Consider the following 6000-nt stretch of genomic DNA (forward strand, 5'->3'; position numbering starts at 1 on the left):
TCTTCCACTTTTTCTGTATTTTTCTATTGTGTTCAGCAAATCAAGCTTCATTACACATTAAGATGTGACCTGCTTTTATCAGATGGTGTCCGGTTTCCCACATTTTCTGAAACAGTAAATATTGACCCAGTCTTTTTCCCAAAAGCCTACGCTGAGCCCACCACGCCCTGGGGCTCATTAGGTTTTGAAGCGGCTGCACTCAATTCCTGATTAATTTTATTTGATCTTATATACTTGAAGCTTCAGTCTTTAGATCCCACTAGGAAAACTACCAGCATATGGAAGTGCATATAAAATGACATGCAAAGCAATGCAAATTAATACAAAACATACATCTCTAAATTGCTTGGGAAAAGTCTGTAAGCCTCGACATTGATATTCTCTGCTTTGCTTCTTGCCTTCTGATGGGGAGTGACCAGATCCTTTTGTTACAGTTAGTTCCATACAGCACCCAGCACTTGACACTTGTCAACATGCTGAGTGGGAGGCGCTCCTGCCTGCGAGTCAGGCAAATGAGATCCCAACCTTAACTTGGCCACTGGCTCTACAGCGTTAGGCGCGTTCTCAAACTTCTGAGTCTCAGATTCCACATCTGAAAATGATGGAAATGACACCCTCATAATAAAACCCCTGGCACTAAGGCTTGCTGAATACTCACTATGCACCAGGCACAATGCACACACCCCTATCTTGTGCATACAGCATGCACACAGGCAATCGTCACAACAGCCCACGAGAAGGTACCACAGCACATACACCCCTTAGGTGTGGCCATTTCAGAGACCAGGAAACTAAGACAAAAAGGTCAGGAAACTTGTGCAAGGTCATAAGCTAGGGAGTGGCAGGGCCAGAACCAGGGACCCTCAGCAGTCTCACTCCAGGGGCCACTCTTAGATACACTGTAACTGTTTCATGATTTCCATCTATGTTTCTCCTAATCATTAAATTTGCATGATCTACAAAGTAAAACTTCAAATTTTACCGCCATATGTGCTTCAAAATATTGTGTCAGTGGATGTTGATGGTTTAAGTTATGTGAGTTTGATATCAGAATGGCAACACAACATGATCCAGCAATCCCACTCCTGGGCATATATCCAGAGCGAACTCTAATTTAAAAAGACACATGCACCCCAGTGTTCGCAGCAGCACTATTTACAACAGCCAAGATATGGAAACAACCTAAATGTCCATCGACAGATGACTGGGTAAAGAAGCTGTGATATATTTACATAATGGAATACTACTCAACCATAAAAAATAAAATGCCATTTGCAGCAACATGGATGGACCTAGAGATCATCATTCTAAGTGAAGTAAGCCAGAAAGAGAAAGAAAAATACCATATGATATCACTCATATGTAGAATCTGGGGAAAAAAACACACACAAATGAACTTATCTACAAAACAGAAACAGACTCACAGACACAGAAAACAAACTTATGGTTAGCAGTGGGAACAGGGGGTGGGAAGGGATAAATTGGGAGTTTGAGATTTGCAGATATTGACTACTGTGTATAAAATAGACAAACAACAAGTGTCTACTGTATAGCACAGGGAACTATATTCAACATCTTGTAGTAACTTATAATAAAAAAGAATATGAAAACAAATATATGTAGGTATATGTTATGAATGAAGCATTATGCTGTACACTAGAAATTGACACAACACTGTAAACTGACGATACTTCAATTAAAAAAAAAAAATGGCAACACAACCAGACTGTTTTTTACCTGCTACTCCAAGAGTGGGAAGGAAGCTCCAGAGATATCCTGTATCTTCAACCTCTCCTTCCAACTGGTTCCATCCCATTCACATGTAACATGCAGGAGGCTCTCTCTTCTTCATAAAGCCATCGATCCCTCTGTCCCCCCTCTCACTGAAGGAGCTGCCTCCAGGGAGTAAGTGCTGTGGCCACTGTCAGCCCTCAGCCCCTCAGCACACATGCACGCGCACACACACCTGCACCGTGCCGGGTGTGCACGCGCTACAGCGCCAGCTGAGACCCAGTACTGCGGCCCCTGTTTTCCTTCCACCTTTCCCCATAAAGATAGGGGCTCTTTTCCAGGTCACCCCCTCAATCCACCTCAGGCTTAAAATAACACCCCAATACAGATGATCCCCAGCTTCTTTGGGGCGATCAGCTCTCTCCAGCCACTTCTTAAGGATTTCCACCTAGGAGCTTCAAAAGCAGCTTAGACTCAACAAAATCAAAAATGTGTCTTTCCTCCCATCTGCCCCTCTGCCAGTGTCCCCTCTTCTGTAAAGGGCAGCACCATCTGCCCCAGTGCTTAAGCCCAAACTTACAAGCAGTCACCTGTACTTTCATACCTTACAGAAAACTAGTCAAGTCCCCCCAGAATCCACCCACTCGTGTCATCCCTACTGCCACTGTGCTAGGCCCTCACACCAGCCCACAGCAGCCCTTCTCCACACAGCACCTGGAGTTTTGTTTTTAATCTAAATCTCATCAGGATACTTTCAGGTGTGACACTGTCTTGAGAATCAAGTCCACAAAATGGCCCCAAGACTTGGCATCATCGAGCTCTGGTACCTGCTGACCTCACCTGGTGCCACTGGCCCCTCAGGCCACACTGGACCTCTCCTTGCCAGGAACTCTCTCTGCTCTGCCCTCCTCTGGTCTTAGGGTCCACCCTTCCCTGGAGCGAGAATACACTCCCCTTTTCTCCTCCTCCTCCCCCTGCTTAGTTTATGAAGCTCCTATTCACCTTTCAGGTCCACCTTAAATCTCCCCAAGAAGGCTTCCTGCCACCACCACCCCCACCAGACCCATGTGCTCCCACAGCACCCAGTGCAGGCCCGGCACAAAATAAGTGCTCAATGTATTTGGACCGATGGATTGACTTTCAACCTCACATCACATAATCTCACTGTCTCGTTGCTTTCTTCCTGCGTTGGAACCTAAGAAGGAAATCCTTTGAAGCTGATACACTGTTACTTCTAGTCTGTGGTGCTATGCTAAAGCCGGTGTCACCAAGTCATACTCCCAAAAGTGGTGGCTCCAGCTGCCAGTCATTCTCATGGGAAAGAGCAGAAACTGGGCACTGCCCCACGTCTGAGTTTCATTCAAAGTCAGACTGATACCTATTTATTGCGAGCCTATCCCGAGGGTACTTAGCCTGGTGCCACCAAGTGCTAACTTTGAGTTACTGCCCAAGTATGCCACTCACTCCTAGCTCCTTCTGTGCAGGTACTGTGGCATTCAGCAAATTACTATAAACTTTGCCTCTCAAAGGAATACTTCTCCACTCCTAACGGGAAGTCTTTCAGTCTTCCCGGGAACACTCAGGGCCACACAACCTGGCTCTTTGGCTATTGTTTCTCGGCAAATACAAGTAAGATATAATTCAAAAGCATTTTAATTGGTCATTTCTCACAGAGAATTGGATTCTTAGAAAGGGCAACATAGGAACTGCTCCCTGCAGTAACTCACTTTTAAAGATTTTACTTCCTCAAGAAACCATTAACAGAAGTTATCAAAAGGGACCAAAAAAGGGCGTTTTATGCATGTAAGATCAGAAGACGTGACTTCTGTCTACCACACCACACAGACACTTAATTGTTATCTCCAATTCCCGTAATCTTCTGGTTTGTTGCTTTTCAGTTTAAAGAACCAGAGGATGAAAAGCCAAGTGCCTCGGGGCTAACGTCTAGTCCAGCTCACCCAGACAGGGGAAACACAGGTTTCCCGGCTACAACGACGCGGAAAACCATCCCCAGGCAGAAAAGATTAGTTCTTAAATTTATAAAACAACACCCACCCACTCGCACCTTTAGCCTAGGTTAAGATGGTAAACTCCGAGAGCCCAGACCTCTTGGCTCTGAGGCTCCCAGCTCGGTGGAGGAGGTGCCGCCTCGCAGAGGGACGACTGGGGCCAGCTCTGCGGCAAGAAAACTTGACCTCAAAAAGCGCAGAAGCCCGTCCCAGCGGAGGGCGCGGCCGGAGGTCAGCCCCGCAGCTTCTGATCTCCAAACTATTAAGACATCCTACCCTGCCTGGTCCTAAAGGAGAAGCCACGCCAGCAGCCCATTCCCGCGCGCCGAGTCCGGCTCCCGCCCACTCGCCTCCCGCTGCCAGGCAGCGTGGCCCGGGCCCGCGGGTACCGGGCTGCGGAGAAGCTGGCGGGGGTGCGGAAAGGCCGGCGTCGGGACCCAGGCTCCGCAGGTCCCTCGGGGACCACGCCCCTCGGCGCCCCTCACCTGAGAGGGTCTAAGCACGGAGGACGAGGCTGCGCGACCTCCGCCCTAGGGAAGAGCGCGTCCGGGAGCCGCGTTCTCACGGCTCGGGGAGAGTCCCAGGGAAACCCTGGTGCGGACGCGCCCGGCGACTCCCGGCCCGTCTCTGCTCCGGTAACCTGGGATGCTGGCCTCCCGGCCCCATCTCCCAGGGCACCCTCCCGCTGACACGCGCCGGCCTCCCCGCAGCCCGCCGCCCTCTTCTCCAGCGCCGACCTCGGAGAACTTTCCAGCGTACAGCCGCCGGCGGGGCCCCGAAGTCACGGCGGGCGCACAGCCAGGCTGGGGCTCGGCCTGGGATCCGGCTGCGGCTCCCCCGGGCCGACGCCCCCTCCACTCCCCGCCCCGCAGGGGACCCGGCGCCCAAGTTTTCCCCGGCGGGAAAACGAAAGTCGCGAGGAGGGGGTCCGGACGCCCTGGCCACGCGCCACTGGGCCAGGAGCCCCGCACACGCCACGGCGGGACAGCCCCCGCACCCCGGCCCCGCGCGTTCTCCCTGGCCTGCGTGGCCAAGCCGACTTACGACAGGGAGGGGGGGAGCCCCGAGCGCGGGGTTCCCCGTGGCTGCGGACGCTGCTCCCGAGGGGCCGCGAGTTGCGCTTCGGGCTCCCGGTCCCCCGGCGACAGCGGTGGCGGCTGGCTCCCGCCTCCTCCACCTCCTCCTCCGCCACCTCGGCGGCGCGCCCTGCTTGGGAGTTGCTCTCCCTCGGCCGGTGGTGGGAGAGCGCCGAGCGGCCCCCGTGACGTGGAGGGAAGGAGGAGCGCCGCCGCCGCCGCGCTCCCGCGGAGGGAGCTCCCGCCCCCGCACTCCGGGGTCCCGGCTCCGCGCTCGGGGCAAAGTTCCCAGGAGCGCGCCGCGCGCTCCGCTCTCCGCCGCTGCCTGGCGCGTCAGCCAGGTTCGGCTCCCTCCCCGCATTCAACGGCAAGGAAGCCGATGTCTGGAAAACTAAGTGACTAGTCCAAAGTCGCTGAGAGGGCAGTGACAAAGCAAACTCACATCTGCGACTCTTTGCTTTCCCCCGAAGGCTGGGCTCAGCGAGGCTCCGGCCCTGCAGGAATCGCCCCGCTTTCATTGGTAAGGCGAGGACAGTGTCCCACGCAGCCTAGAGAAATATCTAGGAGCAGCGTGGGAAGGTGGAGCTTTAGGCCCAATAAATAGAGAACGAAGCTGTTTTTCAGTCTGTGCCTACTTGTCAAATAGACACTCCAAAACTTCCTCTTTACCCTCAAGTGGGGGTGAGGGTGGCGGGCCATGCGGGCGCGGTATCCGGTACCGATTCTGCTCACCCAGTAACTGCAGGAAAGCAAGCACACGCCTGCTTCACCAACTGGGCACTATCTATGCCTCAGCCCTGGTATCGGGTTCTACGCTAGCTTTGTGAAGTGAAAGCCGTACGCTGTGCTTGCAGTTCTCGCCCTTGCAGACGTTTCCCGTGGCGCTCGGAGTCCTTAGGGGCCAGAGGCTCCCGGGGCCTGCCTTACGGGGAAGGGGGCGCGCCAGGGAAGTTAATCCCAGCTGGTTTCTTTCTCCCTTCCTCAGTCAACCTATGTTGACTGAAAACCTTTCGCATGCCAGGTGGGTTGTGAGGAGCCTCATAGTACCAGGTAAAACCGATTAGGTCTTGAGACCCAGGAAACCCCAAAGAGGGAGCGCTGCCTAGGACCTCGTATCCTCTACTCCCAGATTCTGGAGTCTTCCCGCAGTAGTAGACACCCTGAGACCACCCTGCCTTTAAAAA

General features: G+C 53.1%; 1 protein-coding gene across 2 annotated transcripts in view; it reads right to left on the reverse strand.

The window, feature by feature from the left end:
* Positions 1-5434, reverse strand: part of GCNT4 (glucosaminyl (N-acetyl) transferase 4) — a 28198-nt gene extending 22764 nt beyond the window's left edge. The window contains exon 1 of one of the 2 annotated variants that reach the window (XM_064481557.1): positions 5259-5434. The gene's annotated coding sequence lies outside the window, so the exon portion shown is untranslated. Of the gene's footprint in view, positions 1-4784; positions 4986-5258 lie in introns of those variants that run through there. The other variant, XM_031446794.2, reaches the window with a different exon arrangement.
* Between the last annotated feature and the right edge of the window lie 566 nt (positions 5435-6000).

The sequence above is a fragment of the Camelus dromedarius genome, chromosome 3 (assembly GCF_036321535.1).
Source record: "Camelus dromedarius isolate mCamDro1 chromosome 3, mCamDro1.pat, whole genome shotgun sequence".
NCBI lineage: Eukaryota > Metazoa > Chordata > Mammalia > Artiodactyla > Camelidae > Camelus > Camelus dromedarius.